Raw genomic sequence first — 19,029 nt, 5'->3', positions numbered from 1 at the left:
TTCATTGATTAGCTCTAGTATTTTTCTGGTAGCATCTTTTGGATTCTCCATGTATAGTATCATGTCATCTGCAAACAGTGACAGCTTTACTTCTTCTATTCCAATTTGGATTCCTTTAATTTCTTTTTCTTCTCTGATTTCTTTGGCTGAAAATTCCAAAACTATGTTGAATAATAATTGAGAGTGGACAACCTTGTCTTCTTCCTGATCTCAGAGGAAATGGTTTCAGTTTATCACCGCTGAGAACGATGTTGGCTGTCCATTTGTCATAGATGGCCTTTTTTATGTTGAGGTAAGTTCCCTCTGTGACTGAATTTCTTTGGCTGAAAATTCCAAAACTATGTTGAATAATAATTGAGAGTGGACAACCTTGTCTTCTTCCTGATCTCAGAGGAAATGGTTTCAGTTTATCACCGCTGAGAACGGTGTTGGCTGTCCATTTGTCATAGATGTCCTTTTTTATGTTGAGGTAAGTTCCCTCTGTGACTACTTTCTGGAGGGTTTTTATCATAAATGGATGTTGAATTTTCTCAAAAGCTTTTCTGCATTTATTTAGATAATGTTATGGTTTTTCTCCTTCAACTTGTTAATATGGTTTAATCACATCGATTGATTTGCATATATTGAAGAATTCTTGCATTTCTAAGATAAACCCCACTTGATCATGGTGTGTGATCCTCTTAAGGTGCTGTTGGATTCTGTTGGCTCGTATTTTGTTGAGGATTTTTGCATCTATGTTCATCAGTGATATTGCCCTGTAGTTTTCTTTCTTTGTGACATCATTGTCTGGTTTTGGTATCAGGGCAATGGTGGCCTCATAGAATGAGTTTGGGAATGTTCCTCCCTCTGCTATATTTTGGAAGAGTCTGAGAAGGATAGGTGTTAGCTCTTCTCTAAATGTTTGATAGAATTCGCCTGTGAAGCCATCTGATCCTGGAATTTTTTTGTTGGAAGATTTTTAATCACATCTTCAGTTTCAGTGCTTGTGAGTGGTCTGTTCATATTCTCTATTTCTTCCTGGTTGTGTCTCAGAAGGTTGTGCATTTCTAAGAATTTGTCCATTTCTTCCAGGTTGTTCATTTTATTGGCACAGAGTTGCTTGTATCAATCTCTCATGATCCTTTGTATTTCTGCAGTGTCAGTTGTTTCTTCTTTTTCATTTCTAATCTGTTGATTTGAGTTTTCTCCCTTTTTTGCTTGATGCATCTGGCTAATGGTTTATCAGTTTTGCTTATCTTCTCAAGAACCGGCTTTTAGTTTTATTGATCTTTGCTCTTGTTTTCTTCATTTCTTTTTCATTTTTTTCTGATCTGATCTTTATGATGTCTTTCCTTCTGCTAACTTTGGGGTTTTTTTGTTTTCCTTTCTTTAATTAATTTAGGTGTAAGGGTAGGTTGTTTATTTGAGATGTTTCTTGTTTCCTGAGGTAGGATTGTATTGCTGTAAACTTCCCTCTTAGAACTGCTTTTTCTGGATCCCATAGGTTTTGGGTCGTTGTGTTTTCATTGTCATTTTTTTCTAGGTATTTTTAAATTTCCTCTTTGATTTCTTCAGTGATCTCTTGGTTTTTTAGTAGTGTATTGTTTAGCCTCCATGTGTTTGTATTTTTTACAAATTTTTTCCTGTAATTGATATCTAGTCTCGTGAGTTGTCGTCAGAAACTGATAATCATATCAGTTTTCTTAAATTTACTAAGGCTTGATTTGTGACCCAAGATATGATCTATCCTGGAGAATGTTCCATGAACACTTGAGGAGAACGTGTATTCTGTTGTTCTTGAATGGAATGTCCAATAAATATCAGTTAAGTCCATCTTGTTTAATGTATCATTTAAAACTTGTGTTTCCATCTTTGGATGAGCTGTCCATTGGTGAAAGTTTGGTGTTAATGTCCCCTAGTATGATTGTGTTACTGTCGATTTCCCCTTTTTTGGCTGTTAGCACTTGCCTTTTGAATTGAGGTGCTTCTATGTTGGGTCCATAAATATTTACATTTGTTATATCTTTTGCTTGGATTGATCCCATGATCATTATGTAGTGTCCTTCTTTGTCTCTTGTAATAGACTGTATTTTAAAGTCTATTTTGTCTGTTATGAGATTTACTACTCCAGCTTTCTTTTGATTTCCATGTGCATGGAATATCTTTTTCCATCCCCTTACTTTCAGTCTGTATGTTTCCCTAGGTCTGAAGTGGGTCTCTTGTATACAGTATATATACGGGTCTTGTTTTTGTATCTATTCAGCCAGTCTTGTCTTTTCGTTGTAGTATTTAATCCATTTACATTTAAGATACTTATCAATATGTTTGTTCCTATGACACTTTTCTTAATTGTTTGAGGTTTGTTTTTGTAGGTCTTTTCCTTCTCTTGTGTTTCCTGCCTAGAGAAGTTCCTTTAGCATTTGTTGTAAAGCTGGTTTGGTGGTGCTGAATTCTCTTAGTTTTTGCTTGTGTGTAAAGGTTTTAATTTCTCCCTCGAAGCTGAATGAGATCCTTGCTGGGCAGAGTATTCTTGGCTGTAGGTTTTTCCCATTCAATACTTTAAATATGTCCTGCCACTCCCTTCTGGCTTGCAGAATTTCTGCTGAAAGGTCAGCTGTTACCCTTATGGGGATTCCCCTGTATGTTATTTGTTGTTCTTCCCTTGCTGCTTTTAGTATTTTTTTCTTTGTATTTAATTTTTTTATAGTTTGATTAATATATGTCTTGACGTGTTTCACCTTGGGTTTATCCTGTATGGGATTCTCTGCGCTTCCTGGACTTGATTGACTATTTCCTTTCCCATATTAAGGAAGTTTTCAACTATAATCTGTTCAAATATTTTCTTAGATTCTTTCTTTTTCTCTTATTCTTCTGGGACCTCTATAATTCAAATGTTGGTACATTTAATGTTGTCCCAGTCATCTCTGAGACTGTCCTCAATTCTTTTCTTTCTTTCTTCTTTATTCTGCTGTGTGGTAGTTATTTCCACTATTTTTTCTTGCAGGTCACTTTTCCATTCTTCTGCTTCAGTTATTGTGCTATTAAGTCCCCTAGAGAATTTTTAATTTCATTTTTGGTGTTGTTCATCACTGTTTGTTTGCTCTTTAGTTCTTCTGGGTCCTTGTTAAATGTTTCTTGTATTTTCTCAATTCTTTTTCCAAGATTTTGGATCATCTTTACTATCATTACTCTGAATTCTTTTTCAGGTAGACTGCCTATTTCCTCTTCATTTTTTGGTCTGGTGAGTTTTTACCTTGCTCCTTCATCTGCTGTGTTTTTCTCTCTTCTCATTATGCTTAACTTACTGTGTTTGGGGTTTCCTTTTTGCAGGCTGCAGGTTCATAGTTCCCATTGTTTTTGGTGTCTGCCCCCAGTGGCTAAGGTTGGTTCAGTGAGTTGTGTAGGTTTCCTTGTGGAGGGGACTGGTGCCTGTGTTCTGTTGGGTGAGGCTGGATCTTGTCTTTCTGGTGGGCAGGACTGTGTCCAGTGGTGTGTTTTGGGGTGTCTGTGACTTTGTTATGATTTTAGGCAGCCTTTCTGCTAATGGATGGGGTTGTGTTCCTGTCTTGCTAGTTTGGCATAGGGGGTCCAGCACTGTAGCTTGCTGGTCGTTGAGTGTAGCTGGGTCTTAGCATTAAGATGGAGGTCTCTGGGAGAGCTCCCGCTGATTGATATTACATGGGTCAGGAGGTTTCTGGTGGACCAGTGTCCTGAACTCGGCTCTCCCACCTCAGAGGCACAGACCTGACACCTGGCCAGAGCACCACGACTCAGTCAGCCACATGACTCAGAAGAAAAGGGAGAAAAAAAGAAAGAAAGAAGGAAAACAAATAAATAAATTAAATATAGTTATTGAACTAAAAAATAAAAAAAAAATTTAAAGATAAAAACAGTTTTAAAGTGTTAAAAAAGGAAAAAATATCACACAAAGAAGTATACACACACACAGTCACAAAAAGAGAAATATATATATATATATCTATATATATAAACATAAAGGAAGAGACTAATCAAATCAATAAACAAATATATCAATGATAATAAACTAAATAGTAAAGTAAGTTAAACATAAAACCAGAAATAAATTAGATGCAGAAAGCAAACCCCAAGTCTATAGTTGCTCCCAAAGTCCACCTCCTCAATTTGGGATGATTTGTTGTCTCTTCAGGTATTGCAGAGATGCAGGGTACCTCAAGTTGATTGTGGAGATTTAATCTGCTGCTCCTGAGGCTGCTGGGAGAGATTTCCCTTTCTCTTCTTTGTTCGCACAGCTCCTGGGGTTCAGCTTTGGGTTTGGCCCCGCCTCTGCATGTAGGTCACCTGAGAGCGTTTCTGCTTTGCTCAGACAGGATGGTGTTAAAGGAGCAGCTGATTAGTGGGCTTTGGCTCACTGAGCCTTGGGGGAGGGAGGGATACGGATGCAGGGCGAGCCTGCGGCGGCAGAGGCTGGCGTGACGTTGCCCCAGCCTGAGGCACGCTATGTGTTCTGGGGAAGTTGTCCCTGGATCACAGGACCCTCGCAGTGGTGGACTGCACAGGCTCCCGGGAGTGGAGGTGTGGATAGTGACCTGTGCTCGCACACAGGCTTCTTGGTGGCTGTAGCAGCAGCCTTAGTGTCTCATGCCTGTCTCTGGTGTCCATGCTGATAGCCGTGGATTGCGCCCGTTTCTGGAGTTCGTTTAGGCGGTGCTCTGAATCCCCTCTCCTCACGCACCCTGAAACAATGGTCTCTTGCCTCTTAGGCAGCTCCAGACTTTTTCTTGGACTACCTTCCGGCTAGCTGTGGCACACTATCCCCCTTCAGGCTGTGTTCACCCAGTCCTCTCCCTGGCGTCTGACCTCCAAAGGCTGAGCCTTAGCTCCCAGCCCCCATGTGCCCCAGCGGGTGAGCAGAGGAGCCTCTCAGGCTGGTGAGCGCTGGTCAGCACCGATCCTCTGTGCGGGAATCTCTCCGCTTTGCCCTCTGCACTCCTGTTGCTGTGCTCTTCTCTGCGGCTTCGAAGCTTCCCCACCCCCACCCCCCATCTCTGCCTGCTTTGGGGCTTCCTAGTGTGTGGAAAGTTTTCCTCCTTCACAGCTCCCTCCCACTGGTGCAGGTCCCGTCCCTATTCTTTTGTCTCTGTTTTTTCTTTTTTCTTTTGCCCTACCCAGGTACATGGGGAGTTTCTTGCCTTTTGGGAAGTCTGAGGTCTTCTGCCAGCATTCAGTAGGTGTTCTTTAGGAGTTGTTCAACATGCAGATGTATTTCTGATGTATTTGTTGGAAGGAAGGTGATCTCCACGTGTTACTCCTCCACCATGTTGAAGGTCTCTCTCCAAAAGTCTATTTTTAGATATAATTCATCACTGGTTGCATCTAGGTACTTAAAGTGTTAGTGGAATACTCTCTAAATTTATCTCACACTTATACAATACCTGAGATGAGAGCTATTTGGAATCAATTTAGATACCTCATTATTGATTTTTATACAGTACTCATATTTTAATACTTTTTTAATGCCTAAGTTTGCAAGGAAAAACCTTGACTTTCTGCTACTTTCACTTGAACTGGAAACGTGTTCTTCATAGAAAGGATAGAAAGGTACACACTCTCTTCTATGCAATTGACAGAAATGTATTGTCTTAAGTTTGGAGACAACTGAATTGATTATGTAATCAATAGTAAGAAAAATGACTTCAGAGTGGCTATTCCATAACCAAGGCATATTTTGGTTTTTGGTACCTGTCTTCCAATAATTTACTGCTTTGTATCCAGCAATTGACATGTATTTTGGAACATGCACTTTGATCTTTTACTATTATGTATTTGTGTGTGCTTTACTGGAGAATACATACATACACAGATACACCCTTTTTTACAAATCAGGAAGTATTACTAAAATGAGCTGCACATATTTTCTAGACTAATTTTCTTGTTGCCATCGTTTTTTGCTATACTATCTATGCACTCCTTTGATGGTATGATTTCCTCTGGAAATCCCTGTGGAGACCCTTTCAGGAATTCTTTTATATCTTATCTCTGTGCAGAGGAAAAAAGACCTTCTATTAAATTAGGCATTTGTGTGTGTATCATTTTAATTTTCTTTCTCTCTTTTGTAAAGTGGTGTCCGTTCTACCCCCTGCCTAACCTATTAACTCCTGCTTGGTTTTGGTTTAAGCCACAGCACAGAATACATGCACTAGAAACTTATTAGGGAGAATGACCTCAAACTCAGTACTGCTCAGTGTCTCAAAATCTTTGTGGAAATAAATAATATTTACAAAGGATTTTCTGAAAATCAAGTAGTCCATCCATTTTTCTTGCTCAGAGATTCTTAACTTTGGATAAGGGAGGATCGAAGAGCACCTTAAAATTGCACATAAATTCTATGCATATGAATTTTAATGGGCTATCTGTTATTTTCACCAGGTATTCAAAATGGTCTATAACTAAGAATTGGTTAAGAATCATCTCAGTTTATATTTTCAAAGCTATATTTGGATTAATACAAAAGACCTACATCCTATAGTAGGTCTACAAAATACAAAAGGCTACATCCTACAGTAGGTCTACAAAATACAAAAGGCTACATCCTACATACCTGGACTTCAGTGTTCCAGAACTACTGCATATGATTAATTATCCCTAAGTCAACTCTTAAAATTATATATATATATTTTAAAAACAATAACAGAAACATACCACTTTGTCTAGTGAAGGTATTTATCTTTAGTGTCCGTGTAAGCAATGAATGTTCTTCTTTGAGAAACTGGCCTATCTTCATATTTTGGAATCTATGCCTCAAAGAACCCGTTGTGTTTCCTCTGGCTTTACTATTATAGACAGTGTACTGCCAAATTAGAGGCTCAATGTTAGCTACTGTACTCCAGGGCATGCATTTTTGTAACTCTTAAATTTATTCTGTTGTCTCTACCCTTATTTACCTTTGCCACAAATTCTTTACTTTTTTGATAAGCATTTTGTTGTAGTACGTATTTTTATCAGTTGCCCTAAATCATTTCCAAAAGCACTGAGTGTGCAAGTACAGATGAATAAATAAATAATAATAGTGACTGAGGCAGCACATAAATCTTTTTGTCTATTTCATATATTTTTTTCACATGGTCCACAGTTTTAAATTGCTTTCAGAAATGGCTTCTTTAATAACATACTTTTGGGGGGAAACGGGGGAGTGCGATGAATTTTGGGAGATTGGGATTGACATATATATGCTACTATGTATAAAATAGATAACTAATGAGAACCTACTTTATAGCACAGGGAACTCTACTCAGTGCTCTGTGGTGACCTAAATGGGAAGGAAATCCAAAAAAGAGGGCATATATATATATGTATAGCTGATTCACTTTGATATACTGCAGAAACTAACACAACATTGTAAAACAACTATACTCCAAAAAAATTAATTAAAAAAACACATACTTTTGTAGTTTTTGTTGTAAATATTTATTATTAAAGTTTAAAACCTACTAATGTATCCTTAATAAAGTAAGAAGAGCCAAGAGGCCAACAATGAAAAATGAATCCAAAGTATTTTAATCTGAATGGTAAAGGAGGGAAGCTCTTTTTTCTGTCTTAAGGTATAAAAACATATTTTAGGCATCATTGCTTTAGGTAGATGTACTATTTTGCAGTCACTTGTTCAAAAGATCTAACAAAATTGAGTATATTTTCAGAAAATGTCTACTCTGTCTTCTTCTTATAAACATGAGTTTCTGCTTTGGGATGTATTTTAGTGCACACTAGTGTACTTTTGTGTGTGTGTGTGTGTATGTGTGTGTGTGTGTATAACTAAGCTTTGTCTTTTAGTAAAATTGAAGTTATTTATATAGTCCCTGTTTTGCTTTCTTTTAGTTTTAAACTTGCATTTGTAAAAAGTTAGCAATACATATTGCTTCTTTGTTGCTGTTTGTCAAAAATGGGTTGCTGACTACTGTATTACTGTATTGTGGTAGGGTGTACTGATGAATGGAAAACGAGTAAAAAAGGGAATTGATTTTTATTCTTAAGTCCTGAGTAGGACTCCCCAGTCTACAATGCCATCTATAGAATTATCATTTGAACGTACATTTAGTGGATAAGGTAAAAGCCCAAGCCTAAGACACAGCATATCTAATAAGCAAACCCTAAAGATCAGCTGTAAAACATTTCTTCCCAGCTACATATTAATTGTGCTATAATGGAAACACTGAGGGTTAGCTTAGAGAAAAGAATGGGAAATCCTATTCCCATTATATAAAGCTTTACCAGTGACAAGTTAGGTAAAATTTTTAAAGCAGCATAAAATGCATGTGTTTTAACCTCAACAAAAGGTACTATAATTCTCCTCTTTGAGTAGTCTGTATGCCCAAGCATGTGCCATGTCCTCAGATAAGCTGAAGAGGTTTCCCTCTTCATATATCTTATCCCAGTGTAGGCCTAGGCTAAGTTCTGTGCCTGGGACATGGTAAGTGCTCAGTAAATACTTATAATATTGAATATTTGACACTGTTAGGAAAAAGAAAGGCCATGCACAGTGAGTGTGTGACTCAGAAACAGCTGTCTGGGAAGAAAAATGAAGTGCCCAGGTTGCCAAAAACCAAGTCTGCTGCAATAAAAGGAAATGTCTGTGTGGTAGCTCCTAGTCAAAGAGCTGATATGCATTGCTCCCTTTCACAGCATGGCTGATTTAGCACTGTGCTACAAGATGTGGTCATTGCTCTACTCAGCTTTTCCTAGAAACATCAGAGCTTGGCTGACCCTTATAGAAGGAAAAGGAAATGTGAACATCACTTCATTCACAAGTTTGCAGTGAACTGCTAAAGTATAAAGACTTCACTCTTAATACACAAAAAGAAAAATTTGCGATAGTTTTTTTAAGGACTGCTAACATAGCCCAAGGGGCAGACTCTACAGGTAGTCATCAAGTAGGCAGGGAAAAGTGGAACAAGGACACTTAAGACTGAAGACTTCAGTTAGTTTGAGAGTGAATATTTGAAGGAGGAGCTACTAGGAGCTACATTCTTTCTACCTTAGGAGAAACTAGGTGTTATTGTGTAAAGTAGTCTCTAAAATAAAATAAGAACTATAGAAGTATACATTTAGGGATATGGAATCAAATCAAAGAAGGTAAAATATGCTTCTAGGTTCTTCTACTAACCCTCTTTGAGAGTGTTTGGCAGTTACTCCCTTTTATTAATTTCTTCATGTCTCTGAATTACTACTTTACCTGTCAGGATTTAGCCTGAGAAGTAGAATCACTATGAGTGATGTAGAATAGAGATTTATTATAGAGGCTTTCACTTCACACAGTTGTTCCTAGTGCAGAAGTCTGTACAAGGCTGTTGCCTCTGCATCTTGTACCAGGTCTCAAGTCTCAAAAGGTCAGGTTAGTCCAACAGTCTGAGAGAAAAGCTGAATGTGTAGTAGGGAAGAACTGAGAAATTTAGAACCTAAGAGGACAAACTGCAGCCCATGAGCCCAAATGGAGACCCAGATCTGTCTTTTATTGCTTCCAAATCTATAGTGCACGTAACCTGTAAGATAAGCTGGTGCCATTTGCCATAGAACTGAATACAAATCTTAAAGTTCATGGTTAGCCTGAAGTTCTTCAATAATAGCATTTTATCAGCTTACTTCCACCCTCCCCACACACACTCTTCAACTCTCTACAGAGCATTAAAAAATGCCCTAAAAGGTTTTTTAAAAGGCTACTAAATCTTCATCTGAAATTGATCCACAATTATCTGCAAGAAGCAGAATCCTTTCTGAGGGTACATTCAGACTAAATTGGTTTCCCAAGAGGATGATTATCAATACAATGAAATGGAATCTTTCTCTTGCATTTTTAGGATCTATGTGCAGCAGTGGTAACATTAAAAAAAAAGGGTCACTGGTCATATGAAAAAGATGACTCTCCCCATCCCTGCTCCTTCAGAATTTGTGCTATATTTTCTAGCTATTTCTACAAAGGCCGTGTCTACCAGATTAATCTCTGACAAATGAAGATCATCCATTCATAGTCATCTGGAAGACCTGTGTTGCACTACTATGCTGTTCAGGAATTTAGTGCCAGCTAACACAATGACTGGTTGACCAATGTAGTTTTGATGTGTACAGTAGTAATACGGTTTTTATTCTCCCTCTAAGGAGGAATGTTGGAGTCTGGCTCTTTAAAAATAACCAGTTTAGAATGAAGCAGCCATATGGTTGATTACAATGATGCTTTTCATTTTAGTTGTTTTGATTAAGTTAGAATCTGATACTGTAAGTGTTCCCATATAACAACAGAACAAAGTTTAGGCATTTCAGTCTTAGCATTTCATGTTTGTATATAAATGTTGAAATTCTAAAGATAATATGAAGGATCAAGTATTATATACATTTAAAATTATTGATATTTAAAAAATTTTTCATATTTACATAATTCCTTACTGTAGTACTTAAGTTTTTCATATTTATATAATGCCTTACTATACTATTTACTCCAAAATGATTTGAAGTTTAGTGAGAAATTGAGGAAAAGAAATTAACATGTAAATATTATTCCTTAAGAAAGGAAGTTATAAGACAGTTTATCTAATGCAGGTGAAACTGGAATTAAGCAATATATATCTAGATGTTCACATGTTTAGGTTCAGTTCACATTAATAAGGACATTAAATAAAGAGATTCTTTGGTCACATAAAAGAGCTGATTTTCACTCTTCTTTCTTGCTAAGAACCAATGTTGTCTTTCGTAGTAATTTATTGTCTTTTCTTTGGTAATGTCTTCTCATAATATAAGAGATGTAGAAATCAAAAAGAAGGGGGAAATCAAAGGAATATGAGATCTATGTACATTGCTGCAATGATTTTTAATTTGTTCAAATGTTTTTGTATGAAGCTTGCAAAAAACATTTTTCTAAATCATGAATGCCAGAATAAAGTGCATCAACTTGCTACAGTTGTTTTAGATAGAAAAAGTTGTTATCATTAATTTTAAAGTTTGTATTGAAAAGTTGACTTTTGAAAGCCATTGAATTATGTGCAAATCTTGAAATATAAATGTTATACTATTTTTGTGAGTGTCATAATATCACAATATTATGCCCATAGGTCTATCACATAATATCAGGTGTTGATGTTGAATTACTATATAATTTCATTTTTAGATATTGAACATAATTTAATTTTCTAATTAGTATTTTTTTAAAGGAGTATAATCTTTTATTTTTATTATTATTATTATTTATATCTTTATTGGAGTATAATTGCTTTACAATGGTGTGTTAGTTTCTGCTTTATAACAAAGTGAATCAGTTATACATATACATATGTTCCCATATCTCTTCCCTCTTGCGTCTCCCTCCCTCCCACTGTCCCTATCCCACCCCTCTAGGTGGTCAGAAAGCACCGAGCTGATTTCCCTGTGCCATGCGGCTGCTTCCCACTAGCTATCTACCTTACATTTGGTAGTGTATATATGTCCATGCCTCTCTCTCACTTTGTCACAGCTTACCCTTCCCCCTCCCCATATCTTCAAGTCCATTCTCTAGTAGGTGTGTGTCTTTATTCCTGTCTTACACCTAGGTTCTTCATGACATTTTTTTTTCTTAAATTCCATATATATGTGTTAACATACGGTAGATCTGTAAAAAATACAAACACATGGAGGCTAAATAATACACTTCTTAATAATGAAGTGATCACTGAAGAAATCAAAGAGGAAATAAAAAAATACCTAGAAACAAATGACAATGGAGACACGACGACCCAAAAACTATGGGATGCGGCAAAAGCAGTTCTAAGAGGGAAGTTTATAGCAATACAAGCCTACCTTAAGAAACAGGAAACATCTCGAATAAACAACCTAACCTTGCACCTAAAGCAATTAGAGAAAGAAGAACAAAAAAAACCCAAAGTTAGCAGAAGGAAAGAAATCATAAAAATAAGATCAGAAATAAATGAAAAAGAAATGAAGGAAACGATAGCAAAGATTAATAAAACTTAAAGCTGGTTTTTTGAGAAGATAAAATTGATAAACCATTAGCCAGACTCATCAATAAAAAAAGGGAGAAGACTCTAATTAGTATTTTTATATGAAGCAGAAAAAAATATGAGGGGATTAAGAAAAATTTGAAGAGTTTTCAGTTACATTTAGAAAAATTTTCCCTGAAAGCTTTTCAGTAACTTTGGTACTCCAGGTATCAGGTTTGTCAGTTATGTTTGACTCAGGAGGTTTATTTGAGGAGCCTGTAGAGAATGGTAACCTTGACCCTCCCTGGGAAGCCCTAGTCTGTCAGGCAACCAGTTAGCCTTAGCCTGTAAGTCAGTCAATCAGCTAGTCAGTCAACCAGTTAATTTACATTTACTTGTTACAAGGTAGAACATTTTGGAACCTAAAAGAGAGCACAAACCATTCTGGGATACTGCACAATCTTAGGCAAAACAGTAGGCTATACTGTACACAGCACTAGGTCCAAAACTTAGTTCAGCAGGCAATCCATTTTGTGATTTTTATCAAGTCTAGTTTTTGATCCATGGACTGTTTAATTAGCGTGTTGGCCTAAATAGCTCCTGTACCTTATAATTCTAGAATTCTATGATTTTTTCTTTATTTGTATCAATCCATAGAATAGTAATTCCCAACAATTTCCCACAGCTTTCCAGTGTACTATGAGCTCTTTTCATTGCAACAACTCAAACTGATATTGAATATCATTTCATTTTGTTAAGTCAACTTTACAAACTGTTTTTAGTGATGTCCATCAAGTAGATCATTAAGTCGAATGGTTGGTGGTATAGCATTGGGAACAACTTGCTACAAATAAAAAGTAACCTAGGATAATATTAATACAGTGCTAAAGAAAGGTAATTTCCTTAAGAGGGTGGGTATTAGCCCTGTCATATTAAGATAGTAAACAATTATTAGAACAGCAGCACAATGCTATGTGTGAAAATGTGTATGGTAGAATAACTGTGAATGGTTTTCTAAATAGATACTATAACAACTTGTTATACTTTAGTAGTGATTACTTTATAATTATAATTGCCTTTCAAAAAATGTTGTATTGGGTCTTTTAAACTTTACCAAATAATTCAGGCGTTCGTAGGGGTTTTTACAAATATAAGAATTTTAAGATTTACTATAGAAAGTTGGATAATGGAGCTGATACGTAGTAAATACACCTCAAATTAGATGGAACTCTCTGAATCCAGTCTTAAAATTAAAAAAAACGTATCTAGAGACAGACCACTTTAAGTCCTCTCTGGCTTAGTGCAGGATGCTTTTCTGAATTTACTGTAAATAGGAATTGTATAAAAAGGAAGGCATGTGTCTACATTTTGTTATGGTACTTAACTTTGAGGAATGTATACTCCAAGTTGCTATGGTGAATAAATACTCAACTTGCAGTCATATTCAAATTTTGAGATTATTTTCTTGATAATTAAATATTTTCCTAACTTAAAAAATTCTTAAAACCAGAACTATTGTTTTTAAAAACATGTGAAGTTAATAATAAGTATGAAAAAATGCCTTGGCTCAGAAATGGAAAAATGAAAAACATGGATCAAATTGCCTAGTACTTCTTTGTTAGTTTGACATGAGGCCAGAAGCAAGAGTTTATACTAAACGTTGTTTTTAAAATGCACCCTTTACTGATATTTGATATTTTCCCCAAGCAAACTAAGATGTGAAATTTAATAATCCTTTATGACAATTTTATAAAAATGGACTGCCATGCTTAATTGATGACGAGCCGCTTCATCTGCCACCTCCAGACATTCGCTGTAAGTTATTGATACAGGGTTCACAGCCTCTATCCATCAGATCTTTGACTGCATATCTGTGTCATTAACCTTTGGGTTGATCTGAGAGTGGCATCACCCGACTAAATGGCTGTCACGTCAGCTTGGCAGCTGGGCTTCACATGTTCTCTTTCACTTTGTCTCCCAAGAGCATTTGAACAGATAGGGACAAAGTGATGTAGCCAATTAATTACCTTGTGATTTCTAGATTGTCCAGCTTTTCTCCTGAGATAATGTCAGGAGGAAATAAAATCTAAAATATATGAGTACTTGATGCACTAGAAATATGAGTCAAAAGTCTTTGTGCCGTAGAGACCCAGGTTCTGATTTCAGCTCCAAATCTATGTGACTTTTTGTAAGTTACTTAACTTCTCTGGGCCTCATTGGAAATTATTTAGAGGCAGAGACAGTGAATTTTCCTCCAGGATTTATTCTCCTTGTATTAGTTTATAGATAAGTCCTACCTGTTGGGGACAGATCTATCTTTTGGAAGTGTTAAGGACAAAAGGGTATAAAATAAATAAATGAATATGTTGCTAGCTTCCCCTCCCTCAGAGTCTTGGAAGAAGCACATGGGCTCTGAAAGTTATACCACCCTAACTTCACAGTAAATCTGCCTTGACCAATTCTGCCACATACACATAGGTTTTAGTAGGGCTTCTGCTCTCCTAGCTAGAGACATTTCTTAACCTGCCTTATTCTTGAGTGAGATCATCTGACTCAGCTCTGGCTCACAGAAGAACACAAATGTTACATGCAACTTTCAGATTCTGTTCTTAAAATAACCCACTTACACCACCCCTTCCCCCCTTTTTTTCTTTTTCCACTGGCTGGAGAAAGCAGTACCAGAGCAATAGTTGGGCTTGGGAAATGGCATCATCTTGGACTCAAGAGATGGAAGCTCTACCTTGAATCTGGCAGAACCCTCTTGGGATAACACATTCTAGATCACCCTATATATCTAAGTATTCTTTAAAAAAGAAATAAACCTATATCTTTTTTTTTAAAGTCAACGTATATTCGGGTCTCTTTGCTAAAGTAGCTTAGTTTAAATCCTAATAAATATAAACACCTACATTCTGGTATTTTTATGAGGGTTAAATTATATAAGCCATGTAAAATGCTTGCATGTGGTACTGTGCAAACACTCTCTTTGCAGATGGAATTTTTAAATTATCTAGTTTTGTTTGGACAGACAAGTAATCCTAAAATCAATAGAGAAGTTAAACCTCAGTGTTAATGGTTTTAAAAATCTCTATTTCTTTATCTTAGTAATAAATGTTTCACTGGTTTAGCATTTACAGGGCAAAGGTACTGCCCAGTATCATCCCATCCCATCTTCATATTTATTATACTTTATGGATATTTTGATGAGTTTATAATGTATATAATAAAGTTTATAGGACATGTAGTAGGTACTCAACACATGTTAAAATAGTCTACTTCTTCCCTTTCATCACATTCTACATTAGATATAAAATATAATGGCTTTCAAGCTCACAAATATTCACCCATTAGCCTTCGTATTCGTTTGAGGAACTGCACCTTCTCCCCACATTCTAACAATATGATAAAAGGGAACTGTTGGGATGTTGCCTCTTTCTTCATAGCCCTTAATGGACTTGTGAATATTTCCCTAGGATTTCTAAAATATTGGTAAGAGAGAGGCACTCTTTCCTGTGGTTCTGCTATTTTAGAAATGTGAAAATTAAAGCTTTCTGTAGTTTTGTCTGCTGTCACACAGCAATAGTTGTGGTAATAATTGATTTACTTGTTCTAAACGCGCAAGACAAGTTTCACTCTAGCTTTTCTTGTAATTCGAGTCCATGAAACAAAATATTTCTCCTTGATTAAGGTGAATTAAGGTGGGTTTCTTTCACTTGCTGTGAAAATAATCCCTGAATAATGAGGAGCCTCTTTGCTTCAGTGCAGTGTCTCCCATGGGCTGTTGCTGGAACAAAGATCACTATGCCTGAATTCTCTGCCAGATTAAGTCGGCAAGTGCCCTGCCTTATACAAAGAGAGTTGTTCTCTAGGACACAATCCTACCCTCGAGGGGTTTACCATAGAGAAGAAATGATATGAACAAAATAAGTAGCTATATAACAATACAAGCTTTAAGTAACTGTGAAAAGCAATAATAAAAAGAGATATGACAATGTAGTGCAGTGTTCATCACAAATATAATTTCCTGTGGAACTTGAGGTTCAGGACAATAAGCAAAGCAAAGCGTATCATAAATCATTAAGAGAATATTTGTTTAAAACTTCTGTGGGATAGTACCTGCAGGCTATGCCTTCCCTTTTTCTGCAGCCTGAATAAGGTAAATAGAATTAGGTCAGCAGCCATGTAACAGAGCAGGACCCTATGGGGTCTTCCCGGGATAGGCCCTTCCCCCATATCCTCTGCTTTAGCTCCTCTCTGTTACCTAGATAACAGTATTTCCTGAGTTGTTTTACAGATGTGAAAATCCCCCACCAAATGGAAGATGTTAACTACTTGATGACCAGGTGCACATAGCCCCAGGACTCCTGGAGCCTAAGGACTGATACCCTTAACCCCGTGACACAGATGGCCCTGCAATAAACCTTTCTCTGCTCCAAACAAGGACGTTTTGGTTTGTTTGGCCTCACTGTGTGTCAGGCACATGAACTTGTGCTAACAGCAAAACCATAAAATCTGAAAAGATATGAAGCCTCTAAAGGCTTTTCTCCTGCACTCCCCACCACCCTCATCACTCCTCCCCTCCCTGAGTATACTGCCTTCTTTAGCTCTCCCTTAAGAGCTAAGCTCTCTCCTTTTCCTTGCAGAAAAGGCTGCGCAAGTCTATGCACTGGCCCAGCAGGATGTAGCACTATGTGCATCCCCAGAAGCATAAAGGTTCTAGAGTTTATTGAATTAACTGTGCTGCGTAGTATTCAGTGAAATATAATTAAGCCTCACATTTTCTGTAACTCCTTGGTTGTAGTTTTTATTTATCGTTCCAGGCCTTACTGGGAGTGCTGGGGAAATTCTCCTGAACCACAATACATTTGTCTGGGTATTTGTTTGCATACCTGCTCAAAGCCTTTCCACAAGTTCTGAGTATTTTTCCTATATGTCAGCTGCTCACCGAGTTTCCCTCATGGGTCACATCTGTAACACCCACTTCTTTTATTCTCTTATAAATGAACTGGTCATCCAAACCACGTTATCGACTTACTTAGAATGTTTATCACCATGATCACGTTGATTAATTTGCTAACCTCAGGATTAAGCTGTCTTGACTATTAACAGTGGTTTGAAAAAGCAAGAATTTGCCACTTCCTTTGGTTGATACTATGTAGACTGCTTGCCATATGGCCTGGGCACACATGACCTAGTTAAGAGAGGCAGAGCTACGTGTTGGCAAAAGAATCGGAGGCCTTGGAGCAGGAACTGTATACCTAGACTGACATGGGTTTAAGCTAGGCCCTACCACTTAGTAGCTGTATCACCCTAATCAAGTTACTTACTATCTTTAATTTCTTTAAGTTTCACCAGTTGTAAGACTAGCAAACACAGCTTACAGACTTGTGGAACTTAAGAATGACAACATTCATAAAATATTTACCAGGTCTATAGTGAGCACTCAGTAGTAACCATTAGTTGTGATTGAGATAACAGTGAATATGAATAAACAACAAGTAAATGTATAAATATGATTCTGTGATACTTTTTATATTGTAAAATTAATTTAGCAAATTAAAGGAACCATTTGGGGGCTTAGTTTGAAAGCTTAGTATTCCTCTAAAGAAAAAAAAAATGAGGACAAGATTCATCCTTAGATAATTTTAAACTAAAGTTATTCTAAAATTTAATCCAATAAACAATTACTGGGTTTGGAATAAAGTCATTCTAAAATTTAATCCAGTAAACAGTTATTGGGTGTTGTTTGTGCCAGGAAATATGCAAGCATCAGTAATACAAAATTAAGCATAGTTTAGTGATATAAGCATACTGATTGAGCATGTACATGAGATAACCTGAATGTAAAAGTGAAACAGATAATTGTTCAGACATGAAATAAGTGTGTGATATTTTCTAGTCTGCATAACTGTTTATTTCATTTATACCTCCATATTTTACTAGTTGTAGTTTTTCAACATATAATTGAACTTCTACAGTAGGAAAGGAGAAGCATTTTAATTTCCATCAAGATTTAGTATATGTATTTTTCACTGCAACATCCATGCTCTTACTATTAAACTAGGATAAATAATGTGTAGAATTTATTGTTTGATCATGATTGTTTACCTATGCAAAATAAAAATTGGAAGAAATTTACTTGTGTATAGATAATTAATCTTGCTCAATTGTCTAAAAATAACATCTATATGGATAACTGATTATGGTACTTTTGTTCCTCACTTATTTTCTCATCCTATAAATTTTTATCTTCAACTATTCAGTTATTGGGAGATAACATTTTGTGATTTTAAAAAGGCAGCTAATTTTATGTAAATGTTTTGGTTCTTGATATGTAAAGATGTACAAATACAAAATAAAAGGTTTGATTCTCCCTGTGAAAAATAAGGGAAGAGGTGTCCTGCCCTCCGTTTTCTTAGATACTTGCTTTAGAAAATTTATAATTATAAATACTTTCTCAGTCTCTTTGAAACGTATGTAAACCTTTTTAAAGTTAAATAAGTCTTTTGTCAGTTTTACAATTCTGGAATATCTTTCTGTAGGACCTAGGAACCATACCTTTGAAATATAATCATCAAGGAAGGTAGCACCCATATTTCCCAGTTTCTGTGAGAGCCCAACCATGACCAAGTTGCAAAACTACCACCTGTCATAGAGGTAAGAATTTAATTTGCCTTTGGGTAAATCCAGTTAACGAATATAATGGATCATCTCAGGTGAATTTAGAATGAACTATGTGTGACAATGGTGCTGTCAAGTCCTCTTACTTGAACAATAGTTATTGTTTACCTTGGGAGCATGTATGGAATGGGTTGTGTCTGCTTGGCTGTATAAAAGGGTGAGATTTCTTTCTGCCTTTGAAATCTCTTAGTGAGTTACTGTAAGGCTCATCGTGTTCTGGCTTAATACTCATTCAAAAATAAAATTATTTTCTCTCACTTCTGCCTTCGTGAAGCCATTTTTCTGGCTCAGCAGATTTTTTAAAAATTATATTTTCCCAACAAAGGTGAACACAAATATTCACTCATTAAACCATTCATAGTTTTTAAAATGTTATTTAAGCACTGCTCAACAACTATTTAAAAATAAATAAAAATCTGTATACATGCACATA

The 19,029-nt window shown here is 36.3% G+C and overlaps 1 long non-coding RNA gene across 1 annotated transcript in view; it reads left to right on the top strand.

Annotated features, from left to right (window-relative positions):
• Positions 1-18,551, top strand: part of LOC112396134 (uncharacterized) — a 53,668-nt gene extending 35,117 nt beyond the window's left edge. The window contains exon 3 of the long non-coding RNA XR_003002505.1: positions 18,458-18,551. This is a non-coding gene — a long non-coding RNA (uncharacterized LOC112396134). The remainder of the gene's footprint in view (positions 1-18,457) is intronic.
• The last annotated feature ends 478 nt before the right edge of the window (positions 18,552-19,029 follow it).

This window comes from Neophocaena asiaeorientalis, unplaced genomic scaffold (genome assembly GCF_003031525.2).
Source record: "Neophocaena asiaeorientalis asiaeorientalis breed wild unplaced genomic scaffold, Neophocaena_asiaeorientalis_V1.1 scaffold146, whole genome shotgun sequence".
NCBI lineage: Eukaryota > Metazoa > Chordata > Mammalia > Artiodactyla > Phocoenidae > Neophocaena > Neophocaena asiaeorientalis.
This window is presented reverse-complemented; position numbering and strand designations above follow the sequence as displayed.